Source organism: Camelus bactrianus, chromosome 7, assembly GCF_048773025.1.
Source record: "Camelus bactrianus isolate YW-2024 breed Bactrian camel chromosome 7, ASM4877302v1, whole genome shotgun sequence".
NCBI lineage: Eukaryota > Metazoa > Chordata > Mammalia > Artiodactyla > Camelidae > Camelus > Camelus bactrianus.
The window spans coordinates 32,062,076-32,081,830 of record NC_133545.1 but is presented as its reverse complement, the minus strand read 5'-3'; the positions used below and the strand labels follow the sequence as shown (position 1 = coordinate 32,081,830).

At 37.0% G+C, this 19,755-nt stretch overlaps 1 protein-coding gene across 1 annotated transcript in view; it reads left to right on the top strand.

Annotated features, from left to right (window-relative positions):
- The window catches only part of FOXP2 (forkhead box P2), a 1,129,496-nt gene that overhangs the window by 318,705 nt on the left and 791,036 nt on the right, over nt 1-19,755 (top strand). Inside the window, exon 5 of the mRNA XM_074367186.1 lies at nt 4,973-5,069. The gene's annotated coding sequence lies outside the window, so the exon portion shown is untranslated. The remainder of the gene's footprint in view (nt 1-4,972; nt 5,070-19,755) is intronic.

Here is a 19,755-nt window from a genome sequence, read left to right as displayed (position 1 = left end):
GATGGACTATAATTACTATTAGGATAAGAAACGGATTTTAAGAACTAAGGAAAGTGCATCTGAAATCTCAACCTCTGTTCCATTCATTCACATTCCATAATAATAATCCTTGAATAATCCTCATTTGAAATTGTCACTAATAGGTGTTAGAATCATCATCTGTCTTAGATAAAGGAGGCAAGCAAAGTTATTCATGTGAGATCACTAATAACTTATGAAAAATGGCTTGGGGACCAGATAATTATTTTAGAATAACATAGATATTCAAATGATTTTTTTTTTTTTTTGCCTCTAAAGGTTTTTAGATTACAAAAGCAGAACTGACCATGGATATAATCTTCAAAGAAAGCTGTTGAACAAAGATTTACAGTTCTTTTAGAACCAGATATGGAATAAAACATTTTTTAGCTTAATGCAACTTATTTTGTTATTCACAGAAACTTGGCTTATTGGCTTTTACATCATTCAAATAACTAAAAAAAAAAAAAAAAAAAAGATGAAAACAACACCATGTAAAATACCATACAGCAGAGAATTCTATGTCTTGGTCATTTTGTCACTTAGGTACTTTTAAAGATAGTTACATGTTACAAACATCATATTAGCAAAGCTTCAAAAAGACATTTCTTAAACCCTGGGACAAATAATTCTTTTCCATGACTTCACACTGTAATGCAAAACTGTATCTCTCTCCTATAAAAAGAATCATCTGGCATATTTAAGGAATAACCAAGATGCAGTTTGTATCTGTGACACCAGTATAGCCAGATATAATGTGAAAAAAATCAGTCAAATGCTTTGTCACACTTCATAAATCGGAATTTCTGTAACTCGAATGGGAGCATCTTAGTTACTTTATAATTAGCATTGTTGGGTTATAAAATTAGAAAAATTCAAATTATGTAAACAAAATTAAAACCCTTTTTTATTTCTGTTGTGTCAGCTGATAGTTCATAACATGGTAACACACTATACTGTCCTTTTTCTCTAGAATTTCTTTTTAATGTTTGTCTCTATTTTGGCATAATTTTAGTTGTCTCATATCTGGGTGGGATATTAAGGGAAAAAAAGGTTTTATAAAGCAACGTGAGACTTCCCAGTGAATTTACAGTTATCATGTATGTTTTAATTCCAATGTTGGGCATAGAAATAGCAAGCAAACGTCTTTAAAGTCGTATTCCATTTGATTATAATAAAGGTGATGAAATCACCGTGGAAAGCCTTGCATAGTCACATACATATCATGCTAATTTCTTTTCTTTATCATCATTAATTGGACATGAATTCTTAATAGGAGAATACTTCTAAATGATTTTGATTTGCAGGCATTTGTAATTTATTACAACTCTTCAAATTGAAAATCTCCAGGGTGAAACAACATCTCATCTTTATATACTTTCTGTCAACTCAGCCCTTTACTGAGTCCATCTACCAGGAGAATGCAGCCAACCTACAGCTGAAATTCTTGATCTATAGAGGTTATTGCAGCTGCATTTTATTTCCAATTAGAGGTAGAGGTTAAGTTGGATGATGACTCCTTAGGTAGCTACCTTGTAAAGGCTAAATTCAAAGCCAACTTCCATTCCAGTTAGGAGATATGTAATGTTTCAGATTCCCTCACATGGAGAAGGCTATATTGTAGCCCTGGAATAGTTTACCTGGATTTAAATTTTGGCCTCACTCCTTGCTTTGGCCATGATTTCTCCATGCCTTAGTTTGATTATGACTAAAAGCAGAATAAGAAGTGTTACGCTGCAGAATATTGTTTTGGGAATTAAGTCCAATAGTCCACATAAACTGCATGGCTTAAAGTGCTGTTCAAAAAGTTTAGCTCTAGCCTAAATAAGTGACCTTGAGGCAATTTCTGGACTCTAATTTGTAGTGTATCTTGATGACTTTCCTCTCACTCTTCTGCTTAAGTAGAGAAAAGTAAAGGGTCGTGGTGGAATGTATATTCATTGGTTGCATTCTTTAGGTCAAGATTTGGCAAATTTTATCTATTATGAGCCATAATACAAAAACAGGCTGTAGGCTTGATTTGTCCTGCTGGTTCATTTCCCAAACCCTGCCTTAGAACAGAGAAATGCCGTTTTTAGTGAATGATAGATTCATCTTTCAACAACTCCTATTTTTTTCTAAATAAAATTTAATCCATAGTCACCGTGAAAGAAAAAAGCAATTATTTGAAAAATATAGAAATGTTTAAAGAAATACGCAACTTGTAACTGCATAACTCATGAGTAACTACTTTCAACAGTTGATGATTTTCTTTAGAAAATTTCTATTTATCTATCTAAACAAATTAGAATATACTATGAACATAATTCCTGTTCTTTCTACTTAGCATCATACAATGGATGCTTCCTCAAAATCTCATAGTATCATTTATGTATCTTTCATTAAACTGTACTAATTACACCTCATAAATTAACATCTGTTAATAATCTACCCCTTCCACTAGACTGTGTTCAGTTTGAGACTAGAGACCGTCTTCTGACCTTTTAAGTCTAGTGCTTAGTACCATGACTGGTACATGGTAGTTGCTCATGACTGAATCAGTTTGAAAATTTAAGAACATTAATTACCTTGTACTCAATGTTACAGCTTAGAGTCCTGGCCCTTGTTCAAAGAGGACATTCTCAAACTCATTACCTGCTAGCCAGTTATGCAGAAAGCAAGAGTAGCATGATTTGTGATTACCAGTTCATTGTAGAGAGCTCATTACTAGAGAAAAATCATGTATTTAGTCAATTCCCCTGAGTCATTCCAATCTTTCTTTCATTGCCTGAAAGCAGTTTCCCTTAAAATAATTTTCTCCAAATTGTTTTGAGACAAATAGTTCTGAATGACATTTCAGTTTGTACCTGAAATTAAATATTCAGTACTATAGAAGATGGTATATAATTTACCAAAAAAAAAAAAAAAACAAAAACCCACAAACATTTGAAGACATCTTTTCAGAATACAGTGAACCATTTTTCTATGAAAAGCTGTTTTCACAGACACCCTGTTCCACAAACTAAACACCAAGAGCTAAGATAAGTGGAACTTCTTTGGTGAGAAAGCTGTGCCTAAGCTTATGTTGTATCTTGGAACAAAAGCTAGTTTACATGTTTTTGCTGATGAAAAAAGTCAAAACTCATTAGTCCCCAAATAGTCAAAAGAGTTTAATCCATCAGTTCAGTTAAAATGTTTGATTCCCTGGTAGTTTTTGGATTAATCTCAATTTTTTTTTTCAAAATAAACTCTATCTGGGAGGTCTGAACAAAATACCATCCTGAGCACAGGCATTGAACTTTGTTTTTCTTATCTCCCTATTGAAGTGGTCAAATGCAAATAAGAAAGTAGGAGTATGGGGGAATTAGCTTCATCCCTGGAAACTTGAAAAGTTGGCATCTGTGCAGGTTAACTGGTAATTTGCTTTCATATCCATCCACCCTGACACACACTCTGTAACATAGGGAGCTACATTTCCCGAGCTCCTCTGCACTTTGCCTTTTATGTTGAATATGTGAAATATTAGAGGGTGGAAGATGAACAGAAACCAGGGCAGGTCTCCTCAGTAGGGTATCCTTGTAGTGGTTGGGGATCATCCATGACTCCTGCTCCTGCTCCTTCTCAGACACCCCTGCCCCATTTTTTGTGTCCCAATTCTCAATAGGTGTTCCTCACTGTGATTCAAGCTCCCATGGGACATCCTGGGGTTCTAGGCTCTGGTAACACCTTCTCTTTTCCTGTTCTCTGTGCTCTTTTCTGTACTTCCAATTTTTTTTGTCTCTGTGTTTTGGTGTGAATATTTATTTCCTTTTGATCACTAACCTAGTTCACTAATCCTTACTTTGGGTCATCTTCTGTCAAACCAACTTACTGAATCTTAATTTTAGTTCTCATTTCTTATTTCTAAATTTTCCATTTGATTCTATATCAGAGTTTCCAGCCCTCAGCCAAAATTCTTCATTTTGTTCTCTGGTTTATCAAACATCTTATTTCAATATACCGTTTATTTTAGAGTTGATGTCTAATTAAATCCAATATCTGGATCATATGGTCTGTTTCTACATTATGCTTTTTCTTTTTGTTTTGGTCATCTGATCATGTCTCCTGGTGTGCAAAATTTTTTGCTGGGATGAGAAACACTGCTTATAAATTCTCATAAATATAATTTGAGGTGTTTTAATTTCCACTTAGATTTTCCTTTGTGTTGGCAGAAAATTAATAACTGAGTTGATAATCTTAAATCAATAGGATATTTCCCTAATTCAAACAGCTATTTCAATACTTTTGACGGGTGTGTTATTTCTGGTTTGCACTTACACCCTCCAAATGGTAACTCTTCAATGGTCCCAGTGGAATCCTGGGCTGGTAACCAATGTCCCACCTCCTTGTGATTTTTAATTTCTTATTCTTGTTCTTCCAGCATCATAAGACTTCTGAAAGCTCTGTTCAGCTTTTCAGCCTCCCAGCTACTGTTTTATGCTCAGCTTCTCAATCTCTCAGCTATATGTTATAGATTTGAAAATGCCTTAAGAAGCAGAATATTGGATTCTCTTATCTACATGTTTGTTCTCTTTGGAACATTGACTTCTCTGGTCCTTGCTGATTTCTTAATTTAACTAATGCCTTCACAAATTTTTTTACTGTTTTATACAGGTTTAGCAGACTAATATAATCTAGTCCCCCAAAATAACCAAAATCAAAAAGAAAAAGAAAGTGAATAACAAATAAATAGCAAAAACAGTGAGAATAGGGGAATTATATTTTAAAAAATCCGGAAGTAAATCAAAATGAGAAATGCAAATATAAAAATAATTTTAAAAAAATAAGAATTATAAAATTATAAAAATAAAAATCCAACAGATTTCTTGACATTTCTAAAATGCCAAGACAGCCGGCACCATCCCCTACTTTGGGCAGGGAAACCTGTTTTCTTTCCCATGTCATGTTTTCACTTTTTCCCCTTGCTCTCCCATAGGAGTCGTCAAAAGGTTAAAGCTCAGACAGAACCCCTCTGTGAACCATCCACAATTCCTGCTCAGGTGCTCTGGAATTTTTCTGCAGTCCTGCTCCAAGTAAGTACATCGTTTTGGTCACCAAAGACACTTTGAAGGGAAATAATTGATCCCAGATCTGCATCATGGAGGATAGAAGATGAATCTGGAATATCTTGTTGTGTTAGAAACTAATAAAGTGTCAAAAAATGATGGGGATATAGTCAAAGAAATAAGGAGCCAACTTGAATATCTCCCTTTGGACAAACCTGTGATAATTTGAGGATAAATTGAAATAATGATAGAAATGGATTGTGAAATAGGAATCCATTTGTCTTAGCTGATACAAGTCAGAATACAAGTAAGTAAAGGATGATTAAATAAAGCTCTTCCTTAAATAAAATGGCAACTAACAAACATAGAAATAATGCAATTAGAAAATCATTAATGGATAGCAAAGCTAGTGGGTGAAAGCTTGGTGAAAAACAGAGTATTTATATAATACAAGAGATTTCTCTCCAAATAACTCATTAATTACATAAGGGAAAAGTAACCTCACGGTAAAGAAACCTAGTAGATATGCCTTTAAGTAAGTGATGCAAGATAACAATGCCAGTATCAGGCCAAACCAACCTCACGTTTTTGCTGATGCTGAAAAGCATTCATATTTTCTGTGGCAATCTTGCCAAAAATGTGTAAGCTTTATTTAACAAGAATGTGTCAGATACATTAAATGCAGAGACTTTCTACAAAATAGCTGGTCTGTCCTCTTCAAAAAACGTTAAAATCAGGAATAACAAAGACTAAAAAGCTGTACAAGATTACATGAGGCAAGAGATGTGGTACCTAGATACAATGTGTGATCTTGGATGGGATTCTGTATGGGAAAAAGAAGTAAATATTAGGGCAGCTGACAGTCTGAGTATGAACTGTGGATTGGATAATAGCATTCTATCAAAGTTACATTTTCTAATTTTTGATAGTTGTACCGTGGTTATACAAAAGAATGTCTTTGTTCTTAAGAAATACATACTGAAGTTGTGAGTATGTATGTTTATAATTCACCATATACATGTAGAGAGAGAGAGAAAGTAAATGGGGCAAACTATACCAACTGATGATCTAGGTAAAGATTATATGGGAATTCCTTGTGCTATTTTTGCAACTCTTCTATAAATTTGAAATTATATCAAAATAAAAGGTTTACCAGCAAACAAACTAGATGACCAGAAATCTCCAAAACTGTGTAAATGGAGGGGGTCCAACCATTGAGGGTAGCAAGAAGTCAGTGATATGTGTAACTATGTAAAAGGAAGCAGAGCGCAAGAAATAAAGACAAGATCAATAGCCTGATAGAAAAACAGGCAGCAGAGAGTTCATAGGGAAAAAAATATAAATGGCCCTTGAACATATTAAAATGTGTTCAGTTGCACGAACAAGAGAAAATGACACTACACTGAAAAATTTGGTGTATTTTTCAAAACAATACTTACCAAGGATGTGGGAAAACATATACTCTCTTATGATCACTGAAACATTACTGGTGTCTTCTCAGGGTGGTAGGATTTTTGATCATACTTACTTTGGTCTAAATTTATGTATTATTCATCTTTTACAACAATAACACTGAAAATAAACCCAGAAAATAAATCCAGAAGAAACACAATAAAGCAAGTGGAAGCCAGCCTGTCCATTGGATGTATGAGCCTGGGACTAAGAAAAATGTCCAGGCTGGAGCTATGAAGACGAGTATTGCCCACAAAGAGGTAACACTGAAAGCCTTGAAACTAGATGAAATCATCGTGCAAGTGACTGTATATATGAAACAATTCTAAGGACTGAATTCTAATGTTCAATCCAAATGTGTGTTAATGTTTACATGTAGGGAAAAGTGGGTGGAATCAGTAAAGGAATTTGTGAGACAGAAGAAAACCCAGGAGACTGTGGTTTCCTGAAAGAAAAAAAGTTTCAGGAAAGAAAAATAGATAAGTTAGTAAGGTCTAGTCTTACTGAGAACTCATCGTTGAATTCATCAGTATGGAGGTTACTGACAAGAAAGACCAGTTTCAAGGAAGTGATAGTGAATTTTGTTTGGTTGGTTGGCTGGTTGCCTTTTTTCTTTTTTGTTTGTTTTTTAATCATTGCCTTTTCTGTTACTTTTCTCTTCCTTTGCCTTTCTTATTTTATTTTCCAAGAAAACTTCACGGCAAGATGACCAGCCCTGGGCAAATGTATCAGAATGGAGAAATTTTATTTGGCATCTTCTTTTTCTCTTAGTGACAACCTTTCTCCTTTGGGCAGCACACTGAATGCCTAGGGCTACCCAAAGTCTCCATTCAGAGCCTCAACCCAAGATACCCGTTTTGCAAGAGAAGGTCAATCTGTGTTAATATATTTCATGACCACTTATTACTATTTCATGAACACGATGCCTTATCCTAATAGAATAGAAATTTCAATGCTTCATTGCAGGCAATTGGTTGATATATTCTGAGACTGTCAGAAATTTTGTACCAAATTTGAATATTACTATTTGACAGCTGTCTGTTTCTCCTAGTGGGCTTATTAAGGGTCTGTTGGTGTGTCCTATTAAAAGCAATTTAATTTATTGAATCTTTTTTTCTTGTTTGGCAAAGGAAAGAATATAATTTCCAAAGCTCTGGTAGAATGCAGTTCTCTCTATGCAAAACTAAATCATTCACTCTCAAAATTCTCATATTCTCAGAGTTCCTTCAAAAAAAAAAAAAAAAACTCATAGTTTGTTGATACAGCAATGCTGCATACTCTTCACCTAACCAGTTTAAAAGTTTCCTGCAAATATCTGATGAGAGGCATTCCTGAGTTAGCATAACTTTATTTATTCCCTGTGTGTGGGATTTCATTGCTTTGGTCCATGTGGGATAGTCCTCAAAGTGATGGATGACTCACCATGAAACAGCTGTGACCTGACAGAGTTCTTGCTGGCATTGCATTTTCTGTGTGAATTTGATTTAAAAAAAAAAAAAAGAAGAAAAAACAGTCCCCATTATGTCATTGCATTCTTCTGCTTCAGTGTTGGTGGCTGCACTCCCTGAGGATGGAGTAACACCCTCATATGGGAGGAGGGTGCGGGTGATGGAACAGATGGGCTGGTGTGGACAGCATGATGATGAGGGAAGAAAGATGACAATATACATATAAGTATTTGCAGAACCGAACAGCATACAAGCTGGCCTATTTACTATTAAAGCTAGGACAGGCCCATTATGTGATGTCTTGAAATTCCTAGAGATGGCCTACTGGGACTGGTGATCATCAGTGGACGCGGTATAAGGCAGATCCTAGGCAGAACTACACAGTGCCTCATCAGTCTCATATCCTCCTTCCTGTAGTGCTCTTCGGTCTCGCAGCAGACTCCCCTGCAGTCTTTTTCCATCCATTTCTAGAGGTGGGATCCTGGGCACATCCATAGTGTATCTGGCTATCAGTTCCTTTAATCAGTAAAAAGAGGTAAAACAAACTGCTTTTCTCGGGGTAGCTTTGAATATTAAGTAATATATGTAATACTTCTAGAACAGAGACTATGTTGAGGATGTGTGGTTTTTATTACTTGGGGAAAAAACCAAACAGAATTATCTGATACATAGCTGAAGACCTTGGATCTGCTCTCCTTGAACAAAATTAAATGATCCAAATATTTCTTTCTTGTACCCTCATTGAAACTTACTTGTCTTGTGTGCCATTACATCAGAGCCTTTCCCCCCCAGTTCCAGATGATTAAAAACCTCATACTAGCAGCTAACTGCTGGTTCTGGGGTATAGATGATTCTGTTGTGCCCATACAGTTTTTAGAAGTTTAATTAAATGTCAGTATTTACAAATACAGACATTTCTTATAAAATTATGATCTCTGACTTCCCTTGGAAAGAAATCAAATGTTCTGTCAACCATAGGACAGCAGCTCCACAGGAGAGCACTCAGTTGGTATTAAATGGTAGCAGCCCTCTTTTGATTCTGCGTATATCACCCAACTTTCCCGTCTCCACTGTCCCTTATTTTCCCTTGCAACCCAGTGCAATTCACTTTGCACTGACATTCCTAGCCCTGTGAATATGTGCATTTGTGACCTGGGTATCACTGCTGTCCTTCATAGCAGGCTTATTTGTGTCTTTAGCAGAACCCTCTAGAAAAGGAATAGAAGTTAGTCCAGACATGGAAAAATTGTTATGCCATGCTTATATAGAAAGACGTTGAATTCACATTCCCTGTGTCCTGCACGTGTGCCATGCACTGCTCTTAGTGCTTAGTATCTGTTAACTAAGTTTATTTGCGATTAGCAGCAATTTGGGGTCTGCAGCCAGAGAGTGTCATGTGTGAGTCCCCTGCGTGGCAAAGGAACAAAATGTATAAAGGGGAAAAGGAAGTTGGGAGAGATATAGCAAACAGAGTCCATGGTTTTTCATTGGCTGAGTCCTCACTAGGAAAGAAGAGGAGTTTTTCTTTCTCTTGCTGGGTTCTGCTATAATCAAAAAGCATGAGATGTCCTCTTTCTTATCTTCTGACTCTAATTGAGGTTTCTGTGGATTTTTTAAAACATTTCTGCTCCCCCCCCCCTTTTTTAACTTTTTTTAAAATTGAAATACAATCGATTACAATGTGTCAATTTCTGATGTACAGCGCAATGGTCCCCATCATGCATTTACATGCATATGCTAATTTTCATATTCTTTTTCATTAAAATTTATTGCAAGGTATTGAACACAGTTCCCTGTGCTATACAGAAGAAACTTTTTAAAATCTATGTTTATATGTAGTGGCTAACATTTGTAAATCTCAGATTCCCAAATTTTTCCCTTTCCCCAGTAACCATAAGATTGTTTACTATGTCTACAAGTCTGTTTCTGTTTCATAGATGAGTTCATAGTGTCCTTTTTTTACTTTATTTTTATTATTTTTTGATTCCACATATGAATGATATCATATGGTATTTTTCTTTCTCTTCCTGGCTTACTTCACTTAGAATGACGATCTCTAGGTCCATCCATGTTGCTGCAATATTTTCCCCTTTTGACCAAGATCTGTCTCTGAAAGCATCACTGATCAAGTGAGGTTTTCTAGTTTCGGTGACTTTTTGTCCCTCAATTCCAGGAAAAGACCTTGTTTGGGTGTACTGTCTCACATCAGAGGGAAAGTACACAGATTACAAACCTACTGAGACCACACTCAATTAACAAAGAGGAGTAGGAGGGAGAATGCTCAGGCACTTATCTAAAGTTCATACATCATCAAGATCATAGGCATTGGAGATTATCTGAAGTGTTATGTCTTCATCAAAGATTTGACAACAAACTTCCAATAAGCCGGGTTCAGATATCTTATATCTTGGGAAAAGTGTCTTATCAGATGTCATTAGTTTACTTATGGGAAATCTTTACTTTCACGTCACCAGATGATGTGCAGGTCCTATCTGGTTTCTGTGCTTTCTTTATGTATGTCACATGAATTCCAGAACCTATTCCTTGGAGTTTGGTGGCACAAGGTTTGGTTAGCAGTACTTGCAGGGACCTCTCCAGGGAGGCTGAAGAAAGTTCCTCCAGAGGGTCTTTTCCAGTAGGTGAAATTTCTAGGTTGCAAGGTGTGATGCTTAAGATCTTTGTCTCTGGAGAGCGCACTGAGAAAAGATCACTCTACCAAAGCCTGGTTATTTTTAATAGAAGCAATTAGGCTTTGCAACATTGGAGTATCTCTCCTTTTAGCAGTTGTGGGTCAAAAGAAGTAGGAGTCAAGTACATTGGGCATCCTGTGACTATCTCAAAGGGTGAGAGTTTATGGGTTCCAAAAGGGCAGATCTGAGATTTAGAAGGATCAACGGCAATGCTTTTGGCCAATGTATTTGGAGAGCCTCTACAAATTTTTCCAAATGAGTCTAGATAATGTTGTTAGTGAATCTGGCTAAACCAGAGGACTGAGGGTGGCAAGCACAGATAAAGTATTGTAAAATCAGCCAAACAGGGTAGACGTGCTGAAATATCCAGCATCCAGTAAAATAGGTTCCTTGATCTCTATGAAGTTTGAGAGGAGTTCCCTATGTGGGGGATCATTTTTTCCCAAAAAGACTTTAGCCACAAGAGAGTCAGTAATCTGAAGGGAAGGCTTCAGTTCAGTGTGAAAACCTACAGACCATGAGTAAAACATATTGATATCCATGAGACAGAGGAAGTTGTACGAAATCCATTTGCCAGACCTCTAATGGTCCATCTGTCAGTTTAAAAAGTCTGGGAGCACTATGAACACACTTCCCTGGGTTGTTCCTCACCCAAATGAGACAAGTGAGGTAGGCACTTTTTGCAGTCCTGTTAATATTTCCCCAACAAATACTGATTTGTGAAGACTATAATTTTGTCAGGAGATCAATAGCTTAATGCATGTACAGTGGTGAGGAGTGGGAATGTTAGAGTCTTTGTTAGGACTTGGCTGTTACTTGGTCCAAACCTGAGCTTTCTCTTTTCATCCAGTCAAGAATTGTTACATTTCCATTCTTGTTTTCCCTTTTCTGAGGCCAGTTGTTGGGCTTCTCTAGTTAGGGATTCTGAATTATCATTTGCAGAAATATTCAAAGCAGAGGTTTGGCTGCTGCTGGTCCCTTTAAGGACAGCATTCCTTGCAGAAACAGCAGCAAAATGATCTTCTGTAGCTTCCAGAAAGTCAAGTTTAGAATGCCCTGGAATCTTAACAATAGGTAAAGAGGCAGGTAAAAGTACTGCATCCAATAATTCCTGAATATAGGTGCCATTTAAAATTTTATTTCTGCTGCTATGTTGATTCTACAACATTCCAAAGCCATGAACTACTCTGAAAGCATATCTGCTATCAGTATAAATATTGGCAGTTTTGTCCTTGGCTAAAGCACAAGTCCATATAAGTGTATGATTCAGCCTGTTGGGCTTAAGTACCCGTAGGTAAAGATGCTGTCTCAACAACATTAGGAGGAGTTGAAAAAGCCTACCTAGCACAGTATTTGCCATCCTCACCTTTTAAATAACAACTGCCTTTAAACCACGGAAAGTCAGCCTTGCCAGAAGGAATTTCCTGCAAAGCATCCTGAGTAGTCAGGAGGTTATTTGTCAGCATTAAACAGTCCTGAGGTACTTCATTAGGTAATGCGGGGAGAAGAGTAGCAGGGTTAAGATTATTATGTAAAAGTCATGTGAAGAGCAGTTAACAAAAGGACTTCGTTAAGAGGTGAGGCTCCTGAGAAATGCTGAGCATGAGAATTTGGGAGAGCTTTTACTGTACGAGGTATAAAAATGGTTAAATTGGATTCCACAATGATTTTCTCAGTGGTCTTAACCAGAAGGGCAGTGGCCATAATGGCGCCAAGGCTGGGGAGTGTCCTCATGCCCCAGGGCCCAGCTGCTGGCTTTAATACTCTCTGGGTCAATGATAGTGTGAAGGAAAAGCCAGGCTGGTCTAACAAGATAACTCACAGGTCTAGGAATGTGAAGGAAAGGCTGGGCTAGGCTAACAAGATAACTCAAAAATCTAAGTATCAGAAGACTGATCTGAGTTCTACTGGACTAACCTGTAAATCTAAGTTAATTAGTGTTGGTTTACTGTTCATGTTTTTTGTTTTTTGTTTTTTTTGCTAGCCAGGTGGATTTTCAAAGAGATATATCTCGCTTTGGAATGTTGGTTTGCTGCCTCCCTGCCTCCACTTTTGTGATAATGATGCTGCTAAAGTTGTTCCATGCCTATTGGCCGAATACCCCAAGCTTGTACTTTACCCTGTAAAACCTCATGCGAACATCTTGGAGGTGCTCAGAGCTTCGGAGCAGAAGCCCCTCTGAGCCCGCCGGCGTAATACACCTGAGTACTCCAACCCTCCGAGTGGTGCTTGTTTCTTGGCTGGCCTGTCGTTTCCGTAACAATAGTCCCTGAGTATTTAAGTAAATACCCCAGGGGCATTCTCTTCCTTTTCTTATACAAAAAGGGAAAAAGAAATCTGATAATTGGGATGCCCGAGGGCAGATGGGTTCATCAAACTCTATTTTAATGAGAGGCTCATTAAACTCTCCTTTGAGGCTGTCATCTGTTCTTCCCATAAAGTTGGAGTTGCTATTCTTGAATAGAACATACCGAGGCTTGGCCATAAGAGAGGAATTTGAAATCCAGTTTCAGCAATAATCAACTAGCTTGAGGAAAACCTCACAGCTGGTGCTTAGTTTGGGGTTTAGGGCAACTTGGGACACCATGAAGACTATCTGGATCTAGTTGTAGCCCTCATTCTGATATCAGATGCCCTAATTATTAAACCTGGGTTTAGACAGATTGCAATTTTTCTTTGATGACCTTATGTCTCTTCAAGGCTAAAAGCTTTAGCAAGTGAATGGTGTCTTCCTGTCAGGAGGCTTGAGAAGGAAAGCAAAGAAGCACATTATCCACATGTTGCAACAAAGTAGAACCCCTAGAAAACTTTATATCATCCCAATCAGCCTTTAGGGTTTATGAGAAGTAAGAAGGGCTTTCAGTAAAAGGCAGTTTTTGCCCTGAGGCATTACTGTCCAAGTGTATTGTTTTTTTCTCAAGTGGAGGCAGAAAGTTTTTGGCTAGCTTTCTCAACTATATAATACTAAACAATGCATTACATAAATAATTATAGTAAAGAATTTACTTATTTTGGGAATGGATGTTAGTAACGTCGACTGAAATAAATACTCAACCTAAAAGTTGAGAGTTATGTTTTATTCGGTGGTCAATTCTGAGGACTCAGCCTCTCAGACTGCTTTGAGGGACTGCCCCGGAGGTAGGGGTGGAGATAGGATATATTAGGAGTTTTACAACAAAGACCAGGTAGTTGAAACAGTAAAAGATTACTTGTTATCTAAAGAAAACCAGGCATCTCAAGTTAAAGAATTCAGCGCTTTTCTCTGTATGGGAGGAAGCAAACATTTGGGCTCATTGAATTCATTCCTTTGACAAGCACCTAGCTAGCTAGGGCCAGTATCCTGTCCTTTCTTATTCTGAGTCCCCTCAGAGTGCACCATTGTGAGTGGCTGCAGGGGCTGGGCTGCAGGCTTGTCTTCACTGTGAGGGGCGGCAGCCACTGATGACTTGATGGTTTCAGCATCCTTTGTTTACTGGTATGGTTTGCAGTAAATTTCGTTCACAGTAACATGAGGATTAGAAACAGCAGGGTGTCCAGGGAAAGCAGTTTATTGCTCAGAGATCCTGCACAAACCTCCACCATTGGCAATTGGGTTTTCTCCCTGGTAAAATGGGAGTGTTAGACAAGAGCTTATTCACAGGGTAATGAGGCCTGGAGCCTTGTAATCTATTCTGGGCTTTATGTCTTCGGGAGCTTCCTTACTTTTAAGATATTGATTAATTCTGGGAAGAAGTTTTAAGGGGTCTATTTGAATTTTGCTGGGAGGAGCTCTGAATTTTGCTAACATCAACTGGAGACTTTTCCCATAAGGATAGTGGTAGCTGATTTAATGGGGACAAATGACCAGTGTTTCCAGAATCTGCTCTAGTACTGTCAGAGATGGAACAAATAAAAGATGTCAAAGGGCTATTTAATTCACCTGGTTGGTCGCAGGTATACCTCATTTTATTGTACTTTGCTTTATTGTGCTTCACTCTGAGATACTGTGTGTTTTTACAAATTGAAAGTTTGTGGCAACCCTGTGTTGTCAGATGATGGTTAGCATTTTTTTTAGCAGTAAGGTATTTTTAAATTAAGGTATGTACATTTTTTATACATAACGGTATTTCATACTTAATAGACTGCAGTGTAGTATAAACATAACTTCTATACGTACTGGGAAAGCAAAAAAAAAATGTGACTCATTTGATTGTGATATTTGCTTTATTGCAGTGGTCTGAAACTGAACCCACAGTATCTCCAAGGTATACTTGTACTTTGATGACTACTTTGATGTCAAATTCTAGAATTATTTCCCCTTTTGGGGGAAAGAAATTCCAGCATGATATTTCTCTAAGTCTCTGCCTGTTAAATGGATAGGGGCAGAGGAACTAAGGAGAAAAGAGTGTGCATCTGTCAAAGAATATACACAAAATGGAATAGGTAGGTTCAGAGACAGGAAACTCTTGAGGTTCCTTAGAGATCCCCACTATTTGAACTGTTTTGGGACTCCCAGGCAGGGTCCGTTTTACAGGAGTGAGGCTGAGCACCAACAGTGTCGCTTCAGTGTCAATTAGGACTGGAAGAGATTCATGCCCAGTCTGGAGAAATGCTTCCCCAAGCCAGTTAAGAGGGAGGATTGGCAAGAGGCCCTGTAGTTCCTCAGAGCCTCATCACTGAGAATTGGGAGGGTCTGGAAAAATCTAATTAGAGGGCTGAAGGCACCTAAAACACTTAAATTTGTAACAATCCCTTTTCCAGTGCCCTGACTCTTTGCAAAAATCGCAGAAACCGGGAGAGTTTTGGTTTTGTTTTGTTGCCGAGCCCAATCTCGTTCTGCTCGCTGCACGACAGGCCAATAAATCGAGAGACGAGGTGAGGTGTTGGGGCAAGGAATAGGACTTTATTCGGAAAGCCAGCAGACCTAGAGGATGGCAGACTAATGTCTTGGAGAACCATCCTGCTCTAGTCAGAACACAGGCTCTTTTTACGCAAAAAAATAAGGGAGGGGGTGTGGTTGATTGTTGTAATCTTCTTGCTGCAGGCACTCTTTGTTCTTGCAGCCATCCCCATGGGCCAGGTCATGGTGTTCCTGTAAACCTCCAACAAAACAAAGGTTATTCTCTACTACAGTTTAGGAGCCTTCATTTGCTGGATTTGAAGATGAAGAGTTTTGTCGGTCTTCTTTTTAGGTGACTCATCTAGAGTGCTGGTTTGCCAGATTAAGTCTGGAGTAGATGTGGTTTCCTATTCCATTCTGGTGTGCTTTACTAGAATGGAAAGGTCTCATTTCAGCCCATTCATAAGCATAGAGTTAAAAGCTTCCCATGTGGAATCAATATCTGAAGGAAGACCAGAATTTTCTTTTTTTTTTTTTCTAGATCTGGTTTATTGTAATAGTCATGAACAGTTTCAGCAGATTTTTGTGCAAGCCTGAATTTTGTTCCAATCAGCAGTCTTTGGAAAAGCCCTGGGAATTGCTTGATGAAGTCATCCAGAGACTGCTGGAGCCTGCTCAAATAAGTTAGCAAGCTAGTTTCTGGTTGTAATTCTAGAAATCTTTCAGATTTTCCCAGTTAGTGATTTCATCCAATATAGGGCCTATCCTTCACTGACAAGCATATGCACTAGCTGATATAGTTTAGAAAATCCAGGTTGGTAACGTTTGAATGGCTATATTAAATTCCTCAGCAAATCTGTGAAGATTTTCAGTTATTTGTGGAAAATCTTTGACTATGACTTGCAGTTAAGCTTTAGTTCAGAGAATATAAAAAAATTAAATGTTTAGCCTCTGGATTCTCAGAAGGCTTAGTTTTAAAGTGACAGGTTCTGAAAAGTTCAGAGGAAAAGAAAATGGGGAGAGTTTCAAAGAAAAGGGGAAGTTCATTCAATAAGAGAATGAATATGGGAGAATTGAGGATATAGAAGAGGCATAGCTGGTGTAGAAGGAAAGGAGGAAGATAGTGCCACATAATGGCTTTAATTCCCTATGCTATGCGATGTATCTTTTTTGCTTATCTATTTCACACATAGTAGTTTGTATCTCTTAATCCCATACTCCAATTTTACCCCTCCCCACTTCCCTCTCCCCACTGATAACCACTAGTTTATTTTCTATGCCTGTGGGACTGTTTTATCTTTTCGATTCCACATATAACGGATATCATGCATTTATTTTTCTCTTTCTGACTTCTTTCACTCAGCATAATATCCTCTAGTTCCATCCACTTTGCTACAAATGGCAGAATTTCATTCTTTTTTATGGCTGAGTAATAGGCCAGTGTGTATATGTGTGAGTGTATGTGTATACTACATCTTAATCTGGTCATTTATTGATGGACACTTGGATTGTTTCCATATCTTGGCTACTGTAAATAATGCTGTTGTGAATATTGGGGTGAATGTACCTTTTCAAATTAGTATTTTCATGGTCTCAGGATATGTACCCAGGAGTGTAATTGCTGGATCATATGGTAGTTCTACTTTTAGGTTTTTGGGAAACTTCCATAATGTTTTCCAGAGTGGCTGCACTAGTTTGCATTCCCACCAATAGTGCAAGGATTCCCTTTTCTCCACATCTTCACCAACATTTGTTATTTGTAGACTTTTTGATGATAGCCATTCTGACAGGTGTGAGGAGATATCTCATCATTCTTTTGATTTGCATTTCTCTAACACTTAGCAATACTGAGCATCTTTTCATGTGCCTATTAGCCATCTGTATAACTTCTTTGGGAAAATGTCTATTTAGGTCTTCTGTTCATTTTGTGATGGAGTTTTTTTTTTATATTGAGTTGTATAAGCTGTTTATGTATTTTAGATATTAACCTCTTATGAATTATATCATTTGCAAATATTTTCTCCCACGTAATAGGTTGTCTTTTTGTTTTGTCAGAGATTTCCTTTGCTGTGCAAAAAGCATTTACATTTAAATTGGTCCCATTTATTTATTTTTCCTTTTATTTTTTGCCTTAGAAGACAGATTTTTAAAAAATTGCTATGATTTATGTCAAAGAGTGTTCTAAATGCATTTTCCTCTAAGAGTTTTATGGTTTCTGGCCTTACCTGTAGATCTTTAATCCATTTTAAGTTTATTTTTGTACATGGTGTGAGGAAATATTCGAATCTCATTGTTTTACATGTAGCTGTCCAATTTTCCCAGCACCACTTATTGAAGACTGTTTTTCCCTCCATTGTATATTCATATTTCTTTTGTCATAGATTAATTGACATGGGTATGTGAATTTATTCCTAGCTTCTCTGTTCTGTTCCTTTGATTTACGTATCTGTTTATGTGCCAATACCATCCTATTTGATCACTGTAGCTTTGTAATATAGTCTGAAGTCAGGGGGAAGGTGATAGCTCCAGCTTTATTCTTTTTTCTCGAGATAGCTTTAGCAATTCAGGGCCTTTTGTGGTTCCATATGAATTTTAGGATTATTTCTTTTAGTTCTGTGATAAATGTCATGGATATTTGGTAGGGATTGCACTAAATCTGTAAATTGCATAGGGTAGTGTGGCTATTTTAACAACATTCTTCCAGTCCAAGAGTACAGGATGTCCTTCCATTTCTTTGTTTCATCTTCAGATTCCGTCAACAATGTTTCATCATTTTCAGAGTATAGGTCTTTCACCTCCTTGGCTAAGTTTGTTCCAAGGTATTTTATTCTTTTTAATGTGATTTCAAACAGATTTTTTTTTTTTTTTTTACTTTCACTTTTTGATAGTGAATTATCAGTGTGTAGATAGAAAAGCAATGGATTTCTGTATAGGAATCTTGTATCTTGCATCTTTTCTGAATTCTTTTATTTGTTCTAATCGTTTTTTGGTGGGAAACTTTAGGGTATTCTGTATAAAGTATCATGTCATCTGCAAGCAGTGACAGTTTTACTCTTCCAGTTCAGTTTGGATGACTTTTATTTCTTTTTCTTGTCTGTTTTCTGTGGCTAGAGTTTCTGATACTGTGTTACATGGAAGTGTTGAAAGTGTTTGTTCTTGTCTTGCTCCTGAATTTAGATGGAAGGCTTTCAGCTTTTCACTATTGAATCTGATGTTAGCTATGGGTGTGTCATAAATGGCCTTTATTATGTTGAGATTTGTGCCTCCATATGCACTTTGATGAGAGGTTGTATCATAAATGGATCTTGAATTTTGTCAAGTGATTTTTCTGTGTTTATTGAGAAGATCATGTGGTTTATGTCCTTTTTGTTAATGCAGTTAACACATTTATTGATTTGTGAATATTGAACCATTCTTGCATCCCTGGGATAAATCCAATTTGATCGGGGTGTATTGTTGGATTTGGCTTGCTAGTATTTTATTGAGGATTTTTGCATTTTTAATCATCAAAGATACTGGCCTCTAATTTTCTTTTTTTTGTAGTATCTTTGTCTGGTTTTGGTATCAGGGTAATGGTAGCTTCATACAATGACTTTGGGAGTGTTCCATCGTCTTCAATTTTTTGTAATAGTTTGAGAAGGAAAGGTATTATCTCCTCTTTTTATGTTTGGTAGAATTCCCCTATAGAATCTTCCAGTCCTGGACTTTGGTTTGCTGGTAGTTTTTAAATTACAAACTCAGTTTCACTGCTAGTGAACTGTCTGTTCAAATTGCCTATTTCTTCTTGATTCAGTCTTGGCAGGTTGTATGTTTCTAAAAATTTCTTCATTTATTCTAGATTGCCCAATTTGTTGACATATGACTGTTTATAGTATTTGCTTATGATTTTTTTAAAAACCTCTGTGGTAACAGTTGTTATTTCTCCTTTTTTGATTTCTTGTTTTGTTTGTGTCCTCTCTCTTTTCTTCTTGGTGAATCGAACTGAAGGTTTATCAATTTTATTTATCTTTTTTTTAAAAAAAAGCTCTTGGTTTTATTGATCTTTTCAATTTTTAATATCTATTTTATTTTTTTCCTCTCTAATCTTTATTATTTCCTTCTTTCTGCACACTTTGGGCTTTGTTTTTTCTTCTTTTTATAATTCCTTTAGGTGATAGGTTAGATTTTTGAGATTTTTCTAGTTACTTGAGGAAGGACTGTATCAGTGTGAATGTCCCTTTTAAAACTGCTTTTGCTGCATCCCATAGATTTTGGAAAGTTTTGTTTTCATTTTCATTTGTCTTGGAAGTATTTTCTGATTTCTT